Below are 24,062 nucleotides of genomic sequence, written 5' to 3'. Positions count from 1 at the left end.
AGTGCTACCTTGCACTTGGCTGGGGACACAGCCAGGGAATAACTTTTGGCCATGCCTGGGTGTATGAAGCTCTCAGTGCTTCCTGTGTCAAACAGGGAGCCAGTGGTATGAACATTTAGCTCAATGTCCATCATCGATCGTCCCAGCCGGTGTGGTCTACTCTGGTCCAGCACGATAGAAGCCAACGTCAGCTCACTGATTGAATCATTGCTGCCATGTCGTTGGGTTGGCTGCTGCTAAGATGGTTGCCCAGGAGATCATAAAGATGGTCGTCCCCATGGATCACATGCGGTGGAGTCCGGAAGTGAAGCTGGATGTGATGTCCCTCCACGTTGTCGCATCCCTTGGCCCGGAAGTTCAGTTCTGGAAATGATGACGGAAGTGGGTCTACCCAAGATGGTGACGCGAGTTGTGGTCTACACGCGGCACTACTAGAGAGGGGCTTAGAATGACATACCCTGGCATAGTGTCCTTTCCTCCGGCAGTTCCAGCAGGTCGCACTGTGGTTCAGGCAGTACTTTTCTGAGTGTTTGCTTTGGCTGTAGTAGTTGAACCTCATGTGCTCGCTGGTGGCAGCATCAGTCAGGGGCCCTGACTCCCAAGATGGCACTACCTGTTCTCCCCACCTGATGGTCGCGTGTTCCACTGAGTAGGCCACTGCATTCTTTTGAGCAGTCTCCACCTCTCGGGCCATCTGCACCACTTCCTGTAGGGACCGATCGCCTTTTTCCAAGAGTCATTCCCATATTTGATGGGAGCAGAATCCAACGACTTGCCCTTCACGGATGAGCTCCTCTCGATAGGTCACCGCAGTCACGTCCTGGCACCTGCAGTTTCATCTCAGCTCCCACATGGCTCTCACAAAATTGTCGACTGACTCACCCAGACTCTGGCGTCGAGAGCCAAGCTGGAAGCGTCATACATCGTGTTCCTTGGGGCTCGTACTGCTGTCAGAGTAGGGGCATTGCCTATTTGTGTCCAATGTGAATTAATTGGTATGCTCGATGGCCCACTGATGCAAAGAGCAGGTCGTACTAATCAAACGGCAGTGATTTGTGGTGCCTCAGGTAGACCTTCAAACAGTGTAGCCACATATCAAACTTTACAGCTTCTCCAGTCAGATTGCCTTGTCCATGGCACTTTAAAACTTCTGATCAATAAACTGTGGTGCGATCAATGACCATTTGCAGACACAAAGCAAGAGTCAAAGGCTTTATTGATCAGAAGACCCAGACATGCTTCTACATGCTGCTGGCTCATCCAAGGCAGGTATGAGGGAGGAGGACTAGGGCTCTCAGCCTTTATTAGGGGATCTTATGCGGAAGGGCTACAGTTACAGGAGGGGTGCCAGCCTGAACAGCCTAGTGAGGACATGCTCAGACATGCCCGCAGTACCACGCCACACCATCCAAACAGAATTCGACTTCCTCAAGTCCATTACCTCACACTTCTGTGGAATAAATTCCATCTGCCACTGCTCTGTTCAACTTTTCAACTGATCGGTGTCCCTCTACATCGTGTTGTTTGCAAACTTGCTAAAAATACCTCCAACTCTTCACAAAAATTATATAATAAAAGGTCCTAGCTCCAGCCCCTGAGGTACACCATTTGTTACAGATGTCCATTTGTGAAACACCATCCATCAGTACCCTCTATCTCTTATCCACAAACAATTTTAGGTCCAGGTCATAACCACACAGTGTCTTAACCTCTGGACCAGTCAAGCTCATTAAAAGATAGCATAATTTGAATGATGCAAATTCCAAATTCAAAAATTTTCATGGGAGGCACATTTTAAAGTAAAATCCTTTTAGGGTGAAAATAATACATTTGGTATTACTTCCACTCTAAAAGGATTTCTCAAATCCCATATATACAGCTACCTGTTAATGGTCAATTGCCCAGGTTAGATGACTCACAAAGCAGAAATGGAGAGTAGAAATACACAACCAAATGAATTCTGAAGTTGAAATATTCTGAAGAATTGTATCCTAGAAAAGCAACAAAGTGATGAAGTTGAGAATCTATCCCTGTTGAATTGGCAATACATAAAGGGTGGGCAGATCAGGAATGATGCAGCTGGTCTTGCCTAATAAGATTAAAGTGCCAAATTTGATTCTATTCCTCTGGAGCACAATAAAATTGTTAATGAATCTTTTTAAGTACTCTTGAAAGAAAAGAATGATTTAGAATTTCATTTGAAAGGCTCTATGTATAGAGGAACTAAAATTACGTGGAATTTGTGAGGCCAAAGATTTGCTATAAATTGGTAAAGTGCATTTGAGAGATTTTAAATCTGATTGAATAGAAGCTTGAGGAGGTGATGGTGTAGGCTGCAGACATTAAGGCCGCCTTCAAATTCAAAATTCCCTGCAGTTTGCAACCCCAAAGGAAGGCAAACATATTTGAAAAAAAAATTAAGGCAACAGGATTAATTAATGCTTATAAAGTGTATTGAACCCATTTTTGGTTCAATAAAGGAGGGAAACCTTAAACATGTTCATGATAGGAAAGTTTTAAACAAATACAGGCCACATGCAAACAAATGTTTCTAGCTCAGGTTGGCCTGGTGTGGTGCGCTGTTAGCCAGAATCAGACACACAAAAGGTAAAGACTGTACAAGAGACTTTAATCCACAAAGATTTCCACAGATCCAGGCTGGCTGTAGCTGCAGTAACTCTGAGTGAGATTTTGGGAGGCCGGCGCAGGCTTATATCCCGGAGGGTGATTGAGACCTGACTGGGTGGGGCTTGATCCATTCAGGTCGACTGATTGACAGCCGGCCAGGTGTTGTCCTGTCCCCTTACATTCCTGTAGGTACAGAGGTTGCCCCCTGCATCACCGGCCGGTGATGTACCACCACACCTGGACACATTGGGCTTGTTTCTGTGATGAATAACTCTGTCAAAGGGCATGAATTCAGAGCATGGTTAAGTGCATTGGACTGGACTATGAAGGTAGTAAGAGAAACATGGCTGAGGGAGCACAAGACTGGTAGCTCAATATTCCAGGTACAGACACTTTTACCAGGAGAGAGGTAAAGGTAAGAGGGGTCATTGTGCTTTTGATGAGGGAGAACATATTGACAGCACTGGAAGAGGATATTCTCTGGGGGTTGTCCAGTGTGCCGATAAGGCTAGATCTTAGAAACAAGAACGGGATTATATATATTTGATGATGTACAAGAGCCACCCCTGTTCTCTCTCTCTTCCCCCTCCTCCCCCCCCCTATTATCAGCAGAAATTAGAGGAGCAAATGTGTTGGAAGATTGCAGAGAGTTCTAGAAATCTCAGGGTCATAAAAGGTGATTTCAACTTCCCTCATATTGACTGGGACTCTCAAGCTAGAAAGCTAGAGACAGGATTTATTAAACATAAACAAAAAAGTTTTCTAGACAATATTTAGATGAGGGCAGCACACTGAGCCTCCTTGGGAAATGTGGGAGGGTAATTAAATGAGGAATTAGCAGGAAAGCAGTTTGGGATGATTGTCCATAACTCTATTAGTCTTAAAAGTAAAAATCAAAAAGATAGGACTTGTCCACGTTAAAGTTCTAAATTGGACAAGACTAATTACTGGCATTAGATAGAAACTTACAAACATTGATTGGGTAGAGGCTGCTTCCAGGTAAAAGGATCTCGCAAATGGGAGGCTTTTAAAAGGAGTTCACTTGAGGAAATAAGGAGATCAAAGAGTGCACAAAATGTCTCTGGCAGATCAGATTAAAGAAAATCCTAAGAAATTCTACATGTATATTTGTGGTGCTATGACTATGTGTATTGTAGTGAATTGAGATTCACTAGAAGTGTCCTGTACTGACAACTGGCTCCGCCTCTTGGCTCCTTCCCCAGGAGCCCGTATATAACCCTGAACCCTGTAAGGTAAAAACATCATGAGATGTGACTGGAGAAGGAGTCACCCAGAACTAAGGAGTAACAGGATGGTGTGACCTTGTATGCTCAAGATAAGTTTGGCACTAACAAGCTGATGAGCAGCAGACTAACAGTGAAGGGTAGCAACAGCTTATTCATTGGACAATGGTATGATAATTTACTAAGTGCGTGTCCTGGGGTATAAAAAAAACACCACTTGCTGATATCGTTAGAATGCGCCTTCTCCAACTAACACTGCTAGTTGTAAGTGTTACAATCCGGTAATAAAGAACCTTGATTTTGACTCAGTCTGGTGTCTGACTCACTCATTCTTGAACAAAGCAGACCTAACAATTTGGTGACCCCGACGTGATGGGTGAGTGGACACTAGACGATGGTTTATGTTTTTCTTGACAGTCATCTCAGCCGGCTGACAAAAAGGTCCAGAGAAGCCTGTTTTAGCAAAATTCTCTCTCTTAAAATCTTTATGATTGTCAGTAAGAACTGGAGATCGGACAAATTAGACGATCATAATTGAAGGTCGTCACCTGCCAGAATTGTAATACGTAAGTGTTTACAGACAAAACTATAAAAGTCCTTAAGGTGTTTTAGTGACATTTGATAAGTGCTTCGCCGACAAACTACTAGAGTTTAAAAAGTCTTTATTGTGACGTTGCAAAGTCAAATAGAGTGAGAAGGTGGTCTAAGAACAATTGGGGACCTGAGTTTTCTGCCCTAAACCGGTTATTAAGAGGAGAAATCTCCCACGTGAAGGTTGGGCTTTGAAAGAAAACGAAAGTTCAGGCTTATTGGTCTCAATTGTATAAGACTCGCTTATAAATGTCCGGTAGGTATGATAATGTCTGTACACTTGAAAACTTAAGAATTTATTTCCCAAATTCGCCGTGGTGGAATACCACAGCAGACATTAGAGACCTTGAGACGACAAAAAGAGTACTCAGAGATGCCTGCCTGGTGAACAAGGGCGACAACCAAAGACTGCAAAAGCTGTGTCCGGATCAGGTAGGAGATATCAATGAAAAAGTTGACAGAATCTTAAGAGACACATGGTTTATTTGAAATATTTTTGACAAGTTAAATGAAGGTATTCCCAGCATCACCAAGGAGATAAAGTTACGTAAATTCATAGATTGGTACAGGGAAACTGGGCAAAAATATAGCCCAAAAACTTGGTTTCCTAGTTGTAACCTAACTTTCAGACCTCTTTGGGAAAACAGAGAGTGGAAGAGGAGCAATCAGAGTATACAGGACAGTCTGAGGTCCACCGGAGGACCAGACTTGGAGACTGTTTCACTGAAAAACTTTTGTCATCCGGCCTGCAAGGAGACATTTTTAAAGGCGATTTTTGTTAACATAGATCCTCTAAATGTACAGGAACCTAAATTAAGAGAAGCATTAGGAAGCGATCCCGCAGCAATGGCTGCACAGTTGCCTGCTAAGACCTTTGGCCAAGTTATTAGGGAAATTAATCAGGAATTAGAGAAGCGAAATACCAGTAAAGAGGCATTGGAGAATCAAAGAATTCTCCGAAAATGTGTAGATCGCTGGAGGAAGATGGGGTGGTTACCCGGGAGCGCTGAGATGTTCCTGACAGGTGAGGGAAACAAAATTTTAAAGTGTAGGGACTTAGATAAGCTGGAAGAAACAAAACACAGAAGGGAAAGGAAAAGTGCCTGTTTCCAGTTTCCAGCCACGAAGTGTCCGGGTTTGCTCTCTCCCTCCCTCCTTTCCCCCTCCCCCCCTCTCTCTTCTCTCCCCCTCTCTCTCTTCTCCCCCCCCTTCTCTCTCACCCACTCCCTCTCCCAATCCGTGGCGGTGCTGCCCTGAAATCCCCAGGTGGGGCAGGGCAGAGAAATACAATTTGGTTTTAATTTTGTGCCCACAATTCCAGCTCCGCATCAAATGGGATCCTGTTTTATCCTCTCTCCCTCCCTCTTTCCCACACCCCCACCATTGTGGGATCAGGGCAGACGTTGTGGGCTGACGTATTGCTCACTCGAGGTGGGAGGGAAGGAAGGAGTGGTGGTTCCCAGTGGTGGGAGACCCAATCGGATCCAGACCAGTGATCACACAAGATGAGAACCTTTTAAAGGTGTAACCATGAAACGGAAGTGTTAATCTGAAGACTTTTCTCCCAGTGGGGCCAGTGCAAGGCATTTTCTCTCTCTATCTCTCATGCTCTGTGTATCTGCCTCTCTATCTCTTTCTCTCGCTATGCTCTCTCTCTCTCTCTCTATCTCTCTCTCTCTCTCTCTCTCACAGTCTCTGGATGTATGTGATGTCATGTATGTACTCTGACAATAAATCTCTCTGACATGATCTGGTTTTATGGAGACTTGTCAGGGCAGTCATGCTTCCCCGGGCTCTAAGCCTAATTAAGGTGGCAGGCCATTCCCTACAAAACACAAAGGAAGGGAAAGGAAACACGGCGGCTGACAGAGCAGCCAAACAGGTTACTGGATATCAAGAACCTATACAGGGGATGATTCTGAGGTCCCATGGCAAAAAAAGAGGAATTAGAGAGAAGAGAAAATAGTAGTAAGTTGAGTGACCAAAAGGAGAAGGAGGGATAGGGACCCCCACCAAATATTGAACACCTGATAGAAATACAGGAAAAAGCTAGCCCAAGTGAGAAAGAGGAATGGATGAAACGCGGTGCTACTCGACAGGAGATCATCTATGACAATCGGACAGTACATGTCTGGCGCTCCCCAATAGGTACGATAGTTGCCCCCCGCCAATTACTTCCGCTATTATTTGAAGAAGCACATGGGCCGACTCACATTAGCGCCACCAAAACTTATAATACGCTTAAACAACATTGGTGGAATCCCCACTTACGCGAGCACATTGACAACTTTAGAGCTGAATGTACTATCTGCAATGGGCATAACCAAAGGATCACCTTACCCCACCCACTTTTACGATTTCCAGTACCGACAGCCCCATGGAAAGAGATCTATATTGACTATACAGATATGGGTACTGACCTTAGGACAAAGGAAGGATACCGATATCTCTTAGTGGCGGTAGATAGGTTCTCACGGTGGTTGGAGGCTGTCCCAATGAAGCCTACACATGCGTTCTATATTATGCGGATAGTGTAATAGGCTGGCTGACGCGACAGTTGATACCCCGCTACGGGGTCCCCAGCAGAATATGCTCTGATAATGGGTCCCACTTTAAGAATGAGCTGATCCGACAGGTTGAAGAATACTTAGGGATTAAACACCGTTTCTGTAGTGTCTATAGGCCTGAGAGCCAGGGGCTAGTAGTAAGGGCAAACAGGACGATAAAAATCCAAATTAGGAAAGGTTTTGGGTGGGACCAGGTTGAATTGGGTCGAGGCATTGCCATTAGTACTGATGTCTATGCGACAAGAGAAGGCCAAAGATACCTTCCTGTCACCACACGAGATTCTAACGGGTCGACCCATGCCCGGTCCAAAGACTGATCCAGCCTGGGTAAAGAATTGGGAAGAAAGGGAAGTGGAACTGGACCATTATATGCAGATGCTGGGTAATATGGTTGCTTTAGTTTCACAACAGGTGGCGAATGCAAATAAGGAGAACCCGGACACTGAAGGAGTTCCAGTGAAGGAGGGAGAACTGGTGTATATCCGTAAACCAGGGAAGGTACATTGGACTGAAATTAGATGGACTGGACCATACACTGTTGCCGCCGTGACAGATAGGTCGGTAAGAATTGACAAACCAGGGGATAATAATTGGCATCATTTTGCCTTTTGCTCCAAGGCAAAACAACAAGTAGCGAGTATTGGAAAATATGATGAGACTCATGTGGACAATCCCGAGGGCCCTATGGGCATTCCTGCTGATGGGTTGCCAAACAAGCCAACAGAGTAGTTCGGATCCATGCGGGGCCAAAGTTATTCTGAAGATAGATAAAGACAAGGATAGCACCTTCCAGTTCGATCTATGCTGCACTTCTATCTCTAATAACGCAAGGCCAGATGGGTCACTCACTAAGGGGCTGACAAAACTTAAGGCATTGGTGAAGGAATTAAAAGCCCAATCTGGAGTCTCTAACCCTGTTTTGTCCTGGTTACATGGAGTGTTTGGGAAATGGGGCACAATGTTGGGATAACTTTTCCTAGGATTGTTCATTTCTGTATCCATTTTTATCACTTGTGGCTGTTGTTGTATTCCATGCATTCGAACGTTGGTCACGAGGACCATTGAGAGAGCCTTTGCCAACCGCGATGAGCTGCCTCCAAAATATCAAGCTCTACAAGCTACGGAGTGGGACTATCTCACGTCACAGGAGGCGTCATAAATTGCTGAGATCGATCCGGAGTTTGATGGAGAATGTGACGGGGAGGAGGGATTATAAAATAGATTGTAGAACAAATATTATAAAATAGATTGTAGCACAAATGTTAACTTTTATCTTAACTAATTACTAATGCTTAGAAGGGATAGCTAGTTATTTGCTTGGGGGTAAATGGGGAGGAAACTTGTAAACGGGCGATGGGATCAGGGAAACGGATGGGGGGTATACGCTAAAGAAGGTTGGGGGGAGCCCTCGCCCACCAGCCGAAAAACCCCGTGAACAGAACCCGTATAGAGCTTGGCAATAATAGGCGAACTAATGTAACGCGGTGGTAGCATAGTCAGGGCAAGATTGTCCTCTAAAGAGGACAAAGGAGGGATTGTAAGGTAAAAACATCATGAGATGGGACTGGAGAAGGAGTCACCCAGAACTAAGGAGTAACAGGATGGTGTGACCTTGTACGCTCAAGATAAGTTTGGCACTAACAAGCTGATGAGCAGCAGACTAACAGTGAATGGTAGCAACAGCTTATTCATTGGACAATGTAATGGTATGATAATTTACTAAGTGCGTGTCCTGGGGTATAAAAAAACACCACTTGCTGATATCGTTAGAATGAGCCTTCTCCAACTAACACTGTTAGTTGTAAGTGTTACAATCCGGTAATAAAGAACCTTGATTTTGACTCAGTCTGGTGTCTGACTCACTCATTCTTGAACAAAGCAGACCTAACAACCCCTCTGAAGCCTGTGTTGTAAGCTAATAAAAGTGTTAGTTCTCCCTCCAGTCGAGTGTGAACTTTTATCTATGCCACATGTATAGATGTATGTATGTACTATATGGGTTAGCCCTCCCTCTGAACCTGTGATTCATCCCTCAGATTTCCCCATAAAGGCTGTTACACCCAAACCCTTCCCTCAGTACCTGCCTTGGAACCGGGCCAGCAACGAGCAAGCCTATTAATCATGATTCTCTGTCTGATTGTGGTTGATTTGTAGTACAATTTAATAACCCTAATTTTAGACCATGAACAAGGTTATATGGGCAGATAAATTAGACACCGACCCGAAGGATATGAAGGCCTTGACTAAATTCGACCAGTGGGTGCACTGCCTCAACACATTCATGAGGCGCAATGACACGTGGAGCGAAGAAGACAAGAGGGAAATGCTCTTTGCTCAAGTTGGCCACTGGGTTTTCCAAGTGATAAAATACTTTGCTACTTACTCTGAAGTGATGGAGTTCCTGCAGAAGCAGTATCAGGCCCCAAAGAACTTCATATACGCACGATTCCTCCTGGGCAACCGAAAACAAGCACCAGGTAGGTCAGTTGATGAGTATATGTGGGCAATGTGGTAGCTAGGGAGAGCCTGCGACTGCCGAGAAGTCTCTGCGGCTACCCACATCAAAGGTCTAATATAGAACGCATGTGTGGCCAGGTACAACTCTGGCTACATCAGTCAGTGGCTCCTGGAAAAGGGCAATCAGAGCCTGCAGGAAGTAGTAGACCTGACTAAATCGCTAGAGACTGTGCAGTGAAGCACCGAAGCATTCTCCTCAGGTAATGCAGCCACGGCATGGGGGACACAGGCGCAGCCATCTTGGGACGCAGGGTCCCACATCACTGCTGCCGCTATCGAGTGCCAGAAATGCTACTTCTGCAGGCAAAGAAAGCACCCCTGGAAGAACTGCCCAGCCCAAAGTGCCACATGCAGGAAGAAAGGGCATATGTAAGTGCGTAGGACCCAACCTTCCCCCAGCAATGCCACATGTTCCAGCTTCACCTCAAGTGTCACTTCTGGTAGCTGGGGACAGATCGATGGGGACCTGGGGATGACAAGCCAGGGCAGCTCCAGTTCTGGCAGCAAGGGACAGCACCACATGAACGACGTGGGAGCAGCCATCTTGGTGAGCACCCCTGAACCAAAACAGTAGCGACTCAGACAGCAACCAGACACTCGCCTCCATTGTCCTCAACCAAGACAGTTCGCACCAACTGGACAAAGCCTTGATGAGTGCCAAGACAAATGGCCACCCTACAAACTGTTTATTTGGCACAGGAAGCACTGAGAGCTTCATCCACCCAGGTACTTTCCAGCAATACTCCCTCATTGTAACCCCAACACATTTAAGGTCCCCTTGTCCTCCAAATCCCATTCGGCCGAGATCAGTGCCTGTGACTGTGAGGGGCATGGAGTACAGGAACTTTAAACTCTTGACCTTGCCGCACCTCTGTGCACCAGTCACCCTAGGACTGGACTTCCGGTGCCAGCTGCAGAGCATCCGCATCTGCTGCGTGGTGGAGAATGGTGTCATTGGGCCAGACCTGGACCAGATGCACCCCCTGTTGGAACTCCCATTACCCCAGACACTCAAGACCCTGAAAAGGTGCTTGGGTTTCTTTTCCTATTATGCCCAGTGGGTCCCCAATACACAAAGCCCGCTCTCTGGTGAAATTGGCCATTTTCTCCCTGTCGGCAGAAGCCCAAACAACGTTCACACAGATCAAGGGTGACATCGCCAAGGTGGCAATGCATGCTGTAGATGAATCCATCCCCTTCCAGGTGGAGAGTGATGCATCCAACTTCACCTGGGCTGCCATACTCAATGAAGAGAGCAGTGCCCGTGGCATTTTTTTTTACAGAATCCTCCAGGGTCCTGAGCTCAGGTACTCAGCTATTGAGAAGGAGGCTCAAGCCATAGTGGAAGCTGTGCGCCATTGGAGACACTACCTGGCCAGAAAACCATTCACCCCGCTGACTGATAAATATGCAGTCACTTTTATGTTCAACTACAAACAGCAGGGAAAAATTAAGAACCACAAGATCCTGAGGTAGAGAATTGAGCTGTCCACCTACAACTATGAGATCTTGTAACAGTCCGGGAAGCTCAACAAGCCTCCAGATGCCCTATCCCAGGGGACATATGCCAACGAGCAGCTGGATAATCTCCAAGTCCTCGACAACAACCTCTGCCACCCGGAGTAACCAGGTTTTACTACTTTGTTAGAGCCTGCAACCTCCTCTATTTGAAGAATTCAGGGAGTTGACACACAACTGCAAGGGCTGTGCTGAGTGCAAATGCCGGTTCTACCGGCCATACAAAACCCACCTTATCAAAGCCACTCACTCCTTGAGCAGCTGAGCATGGAATTTAAGACACCCCTCCTATTCACCAACAGAAATGTATACTTCCTTAACATTGTGGATGAATACTCTCGCTTCCCCTTCTCCATCCCCTGCCCAGGTATGACCACAGCCACCATCATAAAGGCATTACACAGCATCTTCACTCTGTTTGGACACCCCTGCTACATCCATAGCGACCGGGGGTCCTCCTTTATGAGCGAGGAGCTGTGCCAGTCCTTATTGGCCAAGGGCATAGGCATGAACAGGACCACGGGCTAAAACCCTCAAGGGAACAGGCAAGTAGAGAGGAAAAAATGCCACCATTTGGAGGGCGGTCCTCTTAGCCCTTAAATCAAAAGGCCTGTCCACCTCAGTGGCAAGGCACCCTCCCTGACACACTCCATGCTACTAGGTCCCTTCTCTGTATGACCATAACAACCCCCATTTCATCTACGTGGAGTATCAGGATGCCATCTCCATCCGGGACCTGGCACATGCAGAATACCCCTCGACCAACCAGCCAATTCCCTCCCTTGGTAACCCCCAACTGACCCCACTATCAGTTCCCAATTCATGCCCCATGGTACCAACTCCACCCCCAGCCACTGGAAGCACCGCCTATTCCACAAGACACTACTCAAGAACTAACAGCTGTGTCACAGCAGAGCCTACAACGGTTGCAGTAACAGACGAGACCACCAGACAGACTGAATCTTTGAAGTATTGCAAAACTACAACGAACACTAAACCACACCACCCTGTCGGACTTTGTTTAAAAAGGAGGGGTGAATATGGTGCTACCACTATGTGTATAGATGTATGTGTGCACAGTATGTGGTGGCCCACACCCTGAACCTGTGACTCCTCTCTCCCAGATATCCCCATAAAGGCTGTATTGCCCAAACCCCTCCCTCAGTGCCTGCCTTGGAACCGGGCCAGCAACACTTTAAGGTGATTAAAGCCTATTAATTATGATTCTCTGTGTGATTGTGGTTGATTGGTAGTACAATATTAAAGGCAAATTTTAAAAAAATTAGGACTCCTTAAAGATCAATCAAGTCAACTATGTGTGAAGATGCAGATTGGTGAGGTGCCAGAATACTGGAGGGTGGGTATTTTGTTCTTGTATTTAAAAAATGGCTGCAAGAATGAACCTGGGAATTACAGGTGGGTGAACTTAATATCATTCATGAGTAAGTTTTTGGAGAAGATTCTGAGAAACAGGATCTAGATGCATTTGAAAAGGCAAGGACTGATTATGGATACGTATCATCATGAAGGTTGAAGAGTAGATATTGTCCACATAGTCTTTAGTGAAGTTTTTAATAAGATTGATTAGAAGAATTAAAATTTATTGTCACGAACAAGTCACGAAATTTGGTGTTTGGTGGCAGCAACATAGTGCAAATGTTCATTTTATGAACCATGTTACAACAATATAAAAAAATTAAAATAGCATTGCATGAAAAGTAAGGCAGAGTCTTTTATTCATTGATTATTCAGGATTCTGATGGCAGCAGGGAAGAAGCTTGTGGTAAACCACTGTAATATATAATTATCTGGTCAAGCACACATATTGGCCGGTTGTACCTGCGGCCCCTCCCCACAGGCTCCTGTATAAAGGTGACTGTTCCACAGCCCCCTATTACTCAGTGCAGGTCAACCGAACAATAGGGATATGCTAAGTTCTCAAGTGAACAAAAGCCTATTGGTTTCTTTATAATAGTCTTTCGAGTGATTGATGGTGCATCAAAGATGACCTTATGCAGCTGAGTTCTTGTTTTTAGGCTCCTGTACCTTTTCCCCGATGGTAGCAGAGGGAAGGCACGGTCTTGGTTCTTAGAGGATAGAGGCTGCTTTTTTAAGACATTACCTCATATGGAGATCCTCAAAGGAGTGGTGTCTGGTGCCTGTGGTGTCACAGGCCAGTTAACAGCCCTCTGGAATTTTTCCTTGTCCTGAGATTTGGTATCTCCATACCAGACAATGATGCAACCAGCCAGTATGCTCTCCGTGGTCCACCTGTCAAAGTTTTTAAGAGTCTTCGATCACATACCAAATCTCCTCAAGCACCTCACAAAGTCTAACTGCTCGTGAACCTTCTTCATGCTTGCAGCAACAAACAGGCTCCAGGACAGACCCTCGGAGATATTGACACCCAAGAATTTGAGGTTCTTGACCTTCTCCACTTTTGAGCCCTCGATAAGGACTGGGTACAAAGCAGGCTTAATTTTAACATTTAAGAAGAATTTGGACAGGTACATGGATGGGAAAGGTATTGTGGGTTATGGGCTGGATGCAGGTCAGTGGGACTAGGCAACCAAAAAAAAATTGTTCAGCACAGACTAGAGGAGCTGAAGTGGCCTGTTTCGGTCCTGTAATTGTTCTATGGTTCTAAATCATCTCTGCCCTCTTTCTATATTATTGACATCTTTCCTATAGTTAGGTGACCAAAACTGCACACAATACTCCAAATGTATCCTTAACAATGTCTTATAAAACTTTAACAATGTCTTATCCCAACTCCTGTACTCAATACTTTGATTTATGAAGGCCAATATGTCAAAAGCTCTCTTTATAACCCTATCCACCTGTGACACCACTTTCAGGGAATTATGTATCTGTATTCCCAGATCCCTTTGGTCTATCATACTCCTCCGTGCTCTATCATTTATCATGTATGTCCTATCTTGGTTTCTACTTCCAAAATGCAACACCTCACACTTGTCTGCATTAAATTCCATCTGCCATTTTTCAGGCCATCTTTCCAGCTGGTCCAGATCCCTCTGCAAGGTTTTAAAACCTTCTTTGCTGTCTGCAACATCTCCCAATTTTAGTGTCATCTGCAAACTTGCTGATCAAATTTACCACATTATCATCCAGATCATTAATATAGATAACAAACAACAATGGTCCCAGCATCGATCCCTGAGGCACACCACTAATCACAGGCCTCCTGTCTGAGAAGCAATCATCCACCACTACTCTCTGGCTTCTTCTGTACATCCATTGTCAAATCCAGTTCACGACTTCACCAAGAATACATATAGCATCTGAACCTTCCTGACTAACCTCCCATGAAGGACCTTGCCAAAGGTCTTACTAAAGTCCATGAAGACAACATCTACAGCCTTTTCTTTGTCAACTTTCCTGGTAACCTTTTCAAAAAAATCTATATGATTAGTTCAACATGACCTACTACACACAAAGTCATATTGACCATCCCTAATCAGTCCATAGCTATCCAAATAATTGTACATCTGATCTCTTGGAACACCTTCCAATAACTTGCCTACTATTTTGATGTCAGGCTCACTGGCCTATAATTTCCAGAGTTACTTTTGCAGCATTTTTTAAACAACAAAACAACTTGAGCCACCCACCAATCCTCTGGCATTACGCCCGTGGCTAAGGACATTTTAAAATTTCTGCCAGAGCCTCTGCAATTTATACATTAGCTTCCCTCAGGTTCCAAGAGAATATCTGGGGATTTATCCACCCTTGTTTGCTTTAAGACAGCAAACACTTCCTTCTCTTTAATCTGTATAGGTTCCATGACCTCACTGATTGCTTTCCCACGACTGTGCCCTTTTTCTGATTGAATACTGATTTAAAAAACCATTTAAAACCTGTCTCATCTCTTTTGAATCCATACATAGCCAACTACTCTGATCTCAAGGGGTCCAATTGTGTCCTTTACTATACTTTTGATCTTAATATACTTTGGATTTTCCTTTGCATTGTCTGCCAAAGCAAAGTCGCCTTCCTTTGGCCTCCTGATTTCTTTCTTGAGGTTTTTCTTGCATTTTCTATACTCCTTATTGACCTCATTTACTCCATGTTGCCTATACCTGTTATAAACCTCTCTCTTCTTCTGAACCAGATCCCCAATATCCCTCAAACACCAAGGTTCCCTATGCCTGCTAACCTTGCCTTTCATCCTGACAGGAATATACAAACTCTGTACTCAAAATTTCACCTTTGAAGGTTCTCCACTTACCTCGCACATCCTTGCCTGAAAACAACATCCCAATCTATGCATTCTGGATCCTTTCTCATTTCCTCAAAATTGGCCTTTCTCCAATTTACAATCTCAACCTGAGGACCGGACCTATCCTTCTCCATAATTCACTTGAAGCTAATGGCATTATGATCACTGGACCCAAAATGTTCCTCTACACATACTTCTGTCTTGTCCTGTCTTGTTCCCCAATAGGAGATCCAGTATTGCACTCTCTCTAGTTTATACCTCAAAACACTGATTTAGAAAACTTTTCTGAACACATTTGGCAAACTCCAAGCCATTCAGTCTTTTTACTATTGTCGGACTCTGGCTTTACCTTACTCTTAATTTAGTCTATGTGTAGTCTGAGTCCAGCGTGTTCTTTGAATGAAGTGATAGGAGAAGGTATTCGGTTCAACAGTCAATTTATTACACAGCACAAGAATAAAACTTAACAGAGCTCTGGGTCACTCATTAGTTCATAGGTCACCTGCACAGTAAGCTACTCCCCAAGACTGACCCCTATTGTCCAGTTGGTTCAGTTTATATAGGTCAACCTTATCATACAGAACAAAAGTTGGCTTCCTTTGCTAGATTTCATTATCATACAGAACAAAAGTTGTCTTCCTTTGCTAGATCTTTTTGCATAAGGGTTATCACAAGTCATCTCCTGTTTTGCAGATATCTGGGGTGTAGCACTCCCATCTTAATCCTCCAGGCCAGACTATCCTGTTGTGTTGATCAGAAATTAATTCATCCCCAGATATTTCTAATCACCATTCTGTTCTTGTCTGGCCAATTTCTGCTGTTCTCTTTAACACCTCCTCCTGCCTTAATCTTCCTCCTAGACTGGTTTTCCATTCCCTTTGTTTCTTGCAGGCCATTCTTTGTTCTGGTCTGGCCTGTGTCTCCTGTGCTACTCACCACCTCCTTCAGTTTGAGCATTCCTCCTAAATCGTTTTATGCATTTCCTCTCCCTGTATTTTGGAGAGACAATTTTGCTCAGCCAACTTTGCTCCATGCTGTGATTGCCACTTAATCACATTCCTTTTTCCCTGAACCATGCAGTAAATATACACTTATTAATTAATCATTTATTTCATACTGTTTTAACCCCTAGATTCCAACACTATATGGGAGTCCCAGTCAATATGGGGAAAATTAAAATCCCCTACTACCACAACCTTGTTTCCTGCAGCTGCCTGCTATCTCTCTACAGATTTGCTCCTCCAATTCTCGTTGATGATAGAGCAGACTGTAATACAATCCCATGAATGTGGTCATACTTTTCCCGTTCCTCAGCTCCACTCATATAGCCTAGGTAGATGCCCCCTCTGATCTGTCCTGCCTGAGCACAGCTGTGATATTTTCCCTGACAAGCAATGTCACTCCTCCCCCTTTCATCCTCCCATTCTATCACATCAAAAGCAATGGAAACACGGAACATAGAGCTGCCAGTCCTGCCCCTCCTGCAACCTAGTTTCACTGATGGCTACCATGTCTTAATTCCATGTTCCAATCCACACTCTAAGCTTACCTGCCTTTCCTTGCATTGAAATAGATGCACCTGAGAACATTTCCACCACATTCAACCCATTGACTTCCAATGGTGCCTGCAATTTTAACATCATCTTTTCCCTCCTCCACCTGTTCTGGCACTGTGCTTCCCCTCCCCCTGCAAATCTAGTTTAAACATATTGAAGCAGCAGTAGCAAACCTTCCCACAAGGATATTATCACCTTCCAGTTCAGATCCCATAGGAACAGATCCTACCTGCCCCAGAAGAGAGCCCAAAGATCCACAAACGTGAAGCCCTCTCTCCTCCACTATGTCTTTAGCCACATATTAAGCTGCATTATCCTCCTTTTTTTTAACCTCACGAGCACATGGCATGGGAAGCAATCACTACCCTGAGGGTCCTGTCCTTCAGGCTAGCACCTAACTCCCTGAACTCTCCTTGCAGTACCTCCTCACCCTTCCTACCCACATCATTGGTCCCTACATGGGCCACCACATCTGGTTGCTCAGCTTCCCTCTTGAGAATGCTGTGAACTCGATTTGAGATATCTTGGACCCTGGCATCAGGGAGGCAACGTACCATCTGGGATACTCGATCTCTTCCACAGAACCACTTATCTGTCCCTCTAACTATGGAATGTCCTATCATTACAGCTCACCTCCTCCTCCTTTCCCTTCTTAGCCACAGGACCAGACTCCATGCCAGAGACCTGATTTCTGCAGCTTGTCCTGGATAGGTCATTTCCTCACCCCCTCCCCCACCCCTGGCAACAACATCCAAAATGGTATACACTTTATTGATGGTGACTGGCATATGGGGTGCCCTGCATTGCCTGCCTCTTCCCTTTCCCTCTCTTGACTGTTACTCATCTACCTTCCTCCTGCCTCCTTGTATGGTAGTGTCCCTGTAACTCCTGTCTATCACCCCTTCTGTCTTCCAAATGATCTGGAGTTCATCCAACTCAGCCTGTCAGCAGCTGTAGCTGGATCCACATCTCGCTGATGAAGTTGTCATGGTGTGATGCACTGTGTGTGTGCATATGCATGTGCGCACATGTGTGTTGTATGAGCTGGCCCGACCCTTGGACCTGTGACTCCACTCTCCCAAAAATCCCAATAAGGGCTGTTATGCCCAAACTCCTCTCTCAGTCCCTGCCTTGGTACCAGGCCAACAATATGTGAGATGTGTTGATGTCTTAAGGTGATTCAAGCCTATTAATCACAACCCTCAGTCTAATGTGGTTGATCGATAGTGTTACAAAGGGATACTGCTCGATTCCTAACAATCCACATTCTGCAAGAGGAGCATTCTCATGCCTTGGCTGCCATTCCTACTGTCTATGACTATATGAATGATATCTAAAAACCTGCCCTTACCTGTGCCTACCTGCTGAATCTTTTTTGTTCCTTGAAAGGTGGCCCTTTCTGACTTCTAACTATTCCTCACCTCTTAGCTGTTCCTGCCGAAGCAGCAGGTCAGATCACATAGGATTCCAGATGAGCTAGACCAATAGTTCTCAACCTTTTTCTTTCCACTCACATACCTCTTTAAGAATTCCCTATGCCATAGGTTCTCTGTGATTAGTAAGGAATTGATTAAGGTGGTATGTGGGTGGAAAGAAAAAGTTTGAAAACCACTGTTTTAATCATACATAATTGACTTGTTATGTGCACGGTTTCATTACTCCAAAGGAAATGGGCCAATGACAATTTTTTTCAAGCAAAATATTTTATTAACAATTGGATCGAGAGCAATGATTCTCAACCTTCCCTTCCTATTTACACACCACTTTAAGTAATCCCTTAGAGCACTTATGGCATAGGGATTACTTGAACTGGTATGTGAGTGGAAAGAAAAAGGTTGAGAACCACTGAGCTAGACAATTGGATGCAGAATTAGGTTGATGGTAGGAGATGGAGAATGGTAACAGAGGGCCATTTCTCAGATTAGTCCTGTGACCAGTAGTTTGCCATACAGATCAGTGCTGCGCTAATCATTATTAATGACTTGGATGACAATAGACTTAGATGACAACTTGGTGCTTAGGAGATGCTTTGGAAATGTGTATTTTGCTTATGGATCTCCTTCTGCAATGTGTTTAACCTACTCCAAATGGCTTCATCAAATCAGCAGCTAAATGCTCAACAAAGAAAAGTTCCCTCAGTTTAAGCTGGCCTGTTGATTTTGGAAGATGGCCAAATATCATGTGCTGAGTTTTGAAAATGCCGATCAAGTTTACCAAAGTCTATGATAGTTTCAGTGAAAATGTTCAATGAAGCTTGAAGTAAGAAGCATTCAGCTCTAATGTCATTCAGTGTATGCTTGACAGCAGGAAAATGCCAATATGGGGAAAATTAAAATCCCCTACAATGCCAGGTGGACTCCCATGGATTGCTCTTAATGCCTTTTGAATTCCACAAGAGGTTCAAATTTTCTTGGAAATTATTTGTATTAGAACTGCAACCAAAAATCAATTTATCAAATACAGGTACATCCTGCTTTACAAAACTGGAGTGTTCCTATGGAACATTTTGTAAGCTGAAATGGTGTAAAGCGAAAGAGTAAATACCATTGATTTCTATGCAAAAACATTTTCATCATTTCCAGACCCAAAAAATATCCCACCAAATCATACCAAATAGCACATAAAACCTAAAATAACACTAAAATTTATTAAAAGCAGAAACTTTCACAGTCTATAATATAGAAATAATATATGTACAGTGTAGTTAGGCTGAGTCTTTGGAGGTTGGGGTGGTGAGAGGTACAGGAGACTGGGATGTCGGAGAGAGAGGAAGAGGGTCATCTTTTAATATCTCATCATAGTCCCAGGGGAAGGAGCTGCATGGGGAGTGCACACAGTCTTGATAACAGCTTGCTGCTTTCACCACATTTTTTTGTAAAAGCAAAAATCCTTTCGCAAAAGCTAACACAGTTTTCATCGTAAAAGCAAATTTGCATAAAGCTAGTATTCGTAAAGCGGAGTATATCTGTACTACTTTCTAACAATAGAGCTATTTTCAATAAAGTACAGAAGATTGGATTTGATAAAATTTTTTTCTAAATTATAATATATTTTTAGATTGAACCTGGAAAAAAACTATTTGTCGAAGCTGGTGAATCAATGATAAATGTCAAATGAAAATTATCACCAGAATTAGGAGAAATCAAATTAAAGATTTTTGGAAAACTGCTTGTACTTGATAAAAAGGCAGGTTCTTAATTCAAGGATCAATATTTTAAACAAAAATAATGACGCCTATGGCAATGGAGCAGTATTAGTGTGAGATTGTTGCAGTTGGGACCCAGTCCAAGAAATGTTGATGAACTTATCACATTGTGAGCTATGAATCTTTATGTTTCAATGGATATCATCCATTGAAAAAGAGGCATTCGTTTCATTCTCTAAATCTTATTTTGAGCTGGAGACATTTGATGACTGGTATATTTAAGAAAACACTTGATCAGCTCAAATTGTGTTTATATGATTAGTAAATATTTAACAAGAATTTGGCTTGTAGGTTTCCTCTGTTCTTTCCCCTCCTTTCATGAAGAGAAGCATTACATTTGTATTTTTCCAAAGGTTGGCAGCAATCAGTGTCCATGTTCTCTCCACCCACAATGTTTGACAACATTGGATGCAACCCATCAGTCCAGGGAACTTGTCAATTTTCAGGGCCATTATTTTACTGATGTTTCCTGTCATGATAATGATTGTTTTAAGCTTGTCCTTCCCTTCAATCTATTTGATTTGCTTCTGCTATTCAGGTTTCTATCATCAAGAGAGACCAAATGTATGTCAAAGTCTCTTCCTTGAATCACCATCATTAATTTGCCAGTCTCATCTCTGAGAGCATATATTTCCTTCAGCAGATCCTTTCCTTTTCATAATTCTACTGAGTCCATTCTTTTCTTTTCTTCTCCTTCCATCAACTTAGGTAATGTTTGTTCCCGGTAGGTTTTCACTATTGTATTTAATGTAAGGCTCCCATACTTGTTCGAATATTTCAATATTATTTCTTAAACTATATGTTATTTTTTCTAATGGGATACATTTATTCATTTCTATATACCATTGTTGTATTTTCAAATTATCTTCCAATTTCCAGGTTGACATAATACATTTTTTTGCTACGGCTAGGGCTATCTTAACAAATCTTTTTTGTGCATCCTCCAAGTCAATTCAAAATTCTTTATTTTTTATGTTACTTAGGAGAAAGATCTCTGGATTCTTTGGTATATTGTTTTCTGTAATTTTATTTAATATCTGATTGAGATCATCCCAAAATTTTTCTACTCTCTCACATGTCCAGATTGCGTGAATTGTTGTTCCCCTTTCTTTACATCGAAAACATCTATCAGATACTGTTGGGTCCCATTTATTTAACTTTTGCGGTGTAATGTATAGTCTGTGTAACCAATTATATTGTATCATACGCAGCCTCGTATTTATTGTATTTCTCATCGTTCCAGAACATAATTTCTCCCATGTTTCCTTTTTTATCTTTATATTTAAATCTTGTTCCCATTTTTGTTTAGTTTTACCATTTGTTTCCTCATTCTCCTTTTCTTGCAGTTTAATATACATATTTGTTATAAATCTTTTGATTAACATTGTATCTGTAATCACATATTCAAGGTTACTTCCCTCTGGTAAACTCAAATTGCTTCCTAATTTATCTTTCAAGTAGGATCTCAGTTGGTAATATGCCAGCGCTGTTTCTCCAGTTATATTGTACTTATCTCTCATTTGTTCAAAGGATAAGAATCTCTTTCTTCTTTGGCTTGGCTTCGCGGACGAAGATTTATGGAGGGGGTAAAAAAGTCCACGTCAGCTGCAGGCTCGTTTGTGGCTGACCAGTCCGATGCGGGACAGGCAGACACGATTGCAGCGGTTGCAAGGGAAAATTGGTTGGTTGGGGTTGGGTGTTGGGTTTTTCCTCCTTTGCCTTTTGTCAGTGAGGTGGGCTCTGCGGTCTTCTTCAAAGGAGGCTGCTGCCCGCCAAACTGTGAGGCGCCAAGATGCACGGTTTGAGGCGTTATCAGCCCACTGGCGGTGGTCAATGTGGCAGGCACCAAGAGATTTCTTTAGGCAGTCCTTGTACCTTTTCTTTGGTGCACCTCTGTCACGGTGGCCAGTGGAGAGCTCGCCATATAATACGATCTTGGGAAGGCGATGGTCCTCCATTCTGGAGACGTGACCCATCCAGCGCAGCTGGATCTTCAGCAGCGTGGACTCGATGCTGTCGACCTCTGCCATCTCGAGTACCTCGACGTTAGGGGTGTGAGCGCTCCAATGGATGTTGAGGATGGAGCGGAGACAACGCTGGTGGAAGCGTTCTAGGAGCCGTAGGTGGTGCCGGTAGAGGACCCATGATTCGGAGCCGAACAGGAGTGTGGGTATGACAACGGCTCTGTATACGCTTATCTTTGTGAGGTTTTTCAGTTGGTTGTTTTTCCAGACTCTTTTGTGTAGTCTTCCAAAGGCGCTATTTGCCTTGGCGAGTCTGTTGTCTATCTCATTGTCGATCCTTGCATCTGATGAAATGGTGCAGCCGAGATAGGTAAACTGGTTGACCGTTTTGAGTTTTGTGTGCCCGATGGAGATGTGGGGGGGCTGGTAGTCATGGTGGGGAGCTGGCTGATGGAGGACCTCAGTTTTCTTCAGGCTGACTTCCAGGCCAAACATTTTGGCAGTTTCCGCAAAGCAGGACGTCAAGCGCTGAAGAGCTGGCTCTGAATGGGCAACTAAAGCGGCATAAGAATCTACTTCCTGAAAAACAATTTTCTATTCTTTTAATCCCTTTTTTTTCCCATTTTCTAAAGGAAAGGTTGTCTATTGTAAAAGGGAGTAACTTATTTTGCGTCAATATTAGTTTTGGTAATTGATAATTTGTTTTATTTCTTTCTACATGAATCTTCTTCCATATATTGAGGAGATAGTGTAATACTGGAGAAGTTCTATGTTGTACCAATTTTTCATCCCATTTATATAATATGTGCTCAGGTATCTTTTCCCCTATTTTATCTAATTCTAATCTCGTCCAGTCTGGTTTTTCCCTTGTTTGATAAAAATCTGATAGGTATCTTAATTGTGCGGCTCTATAATAATTTTTGAAGTTTGGCAATTGTAAGCCTCCTTGTTTATACCATTCTGTTAATTTATCTAGTGCTATCCTCGGTTTCCCCCCTCTCCATAAAAATTTCCTTATTATTTTCTTTAACTCTTTGAAGAATTTTTCTGACAGTTGTATTGGCAATGCCTGAAATAAGTATAGTATCCTTGGAAAAATGTTCATTTTAATACAGTTTATCCTTCCTATCAGTGGTAGCTCTTTCCAATGCTCTAAATCGTCCTGTAATTTTTTCATTAGTGGATTGTAATTGAGTTTATATAATTGGCCTAGATTTTTGTTTATTTGTACACCTAGGTATCTTATTGCCTGCATTTGCCATTTGAATGGGGATTCCTTCTTAAATTTTGAGAAATCCGCGTTATTCATAGGCATTGCTTCACTTTTATTTACGTTTATCTTGTATCCCGACACTTCTCCATATTCCTTCAATTTCTTATATAATTCTTTTATTGATAGTTCTGGTTCTGTTAAGTACACTATCACATCATCCGCAAATAGACTGATTTTATATTCCCTGTCTTTTATTTTTATTCCTTTTATATTATTATCTATTCTTATCAATTCTGCTAGTGGTTCTATAGCTAGCGCAAACAATAATGGTGATAGTGGGCATCCCTGCTGCGTTGACCTGCTTAAGTTAAATTGCTTTGATACATGTCCATTTACTGTCACTTTCGCCTATGGTCCCTTATATAATGCTTTAATCCAATTAATATACTTCTCCGGTAAACTGAATTTTTGCAATACTTTGAACAAATAATTCCATTCTACTCTGTTGAAGGCCTTCTCTGCGTCTAAAGCACCTGCTACTGCAGGTGCTTTATTTCCTTCTACTGCATGAATTAAGTTAATAAATTTACAAATATTGTCTGTTGTGCGTCTTTTTTTGATAAATCCAGTTTGGTCTAAATTTACCATTTTCGGTACCTGTTCTGCTAATCTGTTTGCTAATTGTTTAGCTATTATCTTATAATCTGTGTTTAGCAAAGATATTGGTCTATATGACGCTGGTGAGAGTGGATCTTTCCCTTGTTTTAGTATCACTGTAATTATTGCTGTTTTACATGAATCTGGTAAGTTTTGTGTCTC

General features: G+C 43.2%; 1 protein-coding gene and 1 long non-coding RNA gene across 14 annotated transcripts in view; both read right to left on the bottom strand.

Moving 5' to 3' along the window:
* The window catches only part of LOC138763720 (uncharacterized), a 37,215-nt gene extending 25,364 nt beyond the window's left edge, over positions 1-11,851 (bottom strand). Inside the window, exons 1-2 of the long non-coding RNA XR_011357745.1 lie at positions 11,298-11,851; positions 9,414-9,482 (exon numbers count right to left, since the gene is read on the bottom strand). This is a non-coding gene — a long non-coding RNA (uncharacterized lncRNA). The remainder of the gene's footprint in view (positions 1-9,413; positions 9,483-11,297) is intronic.
* Positions 1-24,062, bottom strand: part of LOC138763717 (3',5'-cyclic-AMP phosphodiesterase 4B-like) — a 687,345-nt gene that overhangs the window by 485,875 nt on the left and 177,408 nt on the right. The gene's annotated exons all lie outside the window — the stretch shown is intronic.

Source organism: Narcine bancroftii, chromosome 5 (assembly GCF_036971445.1).
Source record: "Narcine bancroftii isolate sNarBan1 chromosome 5, sNarBan1.hap1, whole genome shotgun sequence".
In the NCBI taxonomy this organism is placed as follows: Eukaryota; Metazoa; Chordata; class Chondrichthyes; order Torpediniformes; family Narcinidae; genus Narcine; species Narcine bancroftii.
This window is presented reverse-complemented; position numbering and strand designations above follow the sequence as displayed.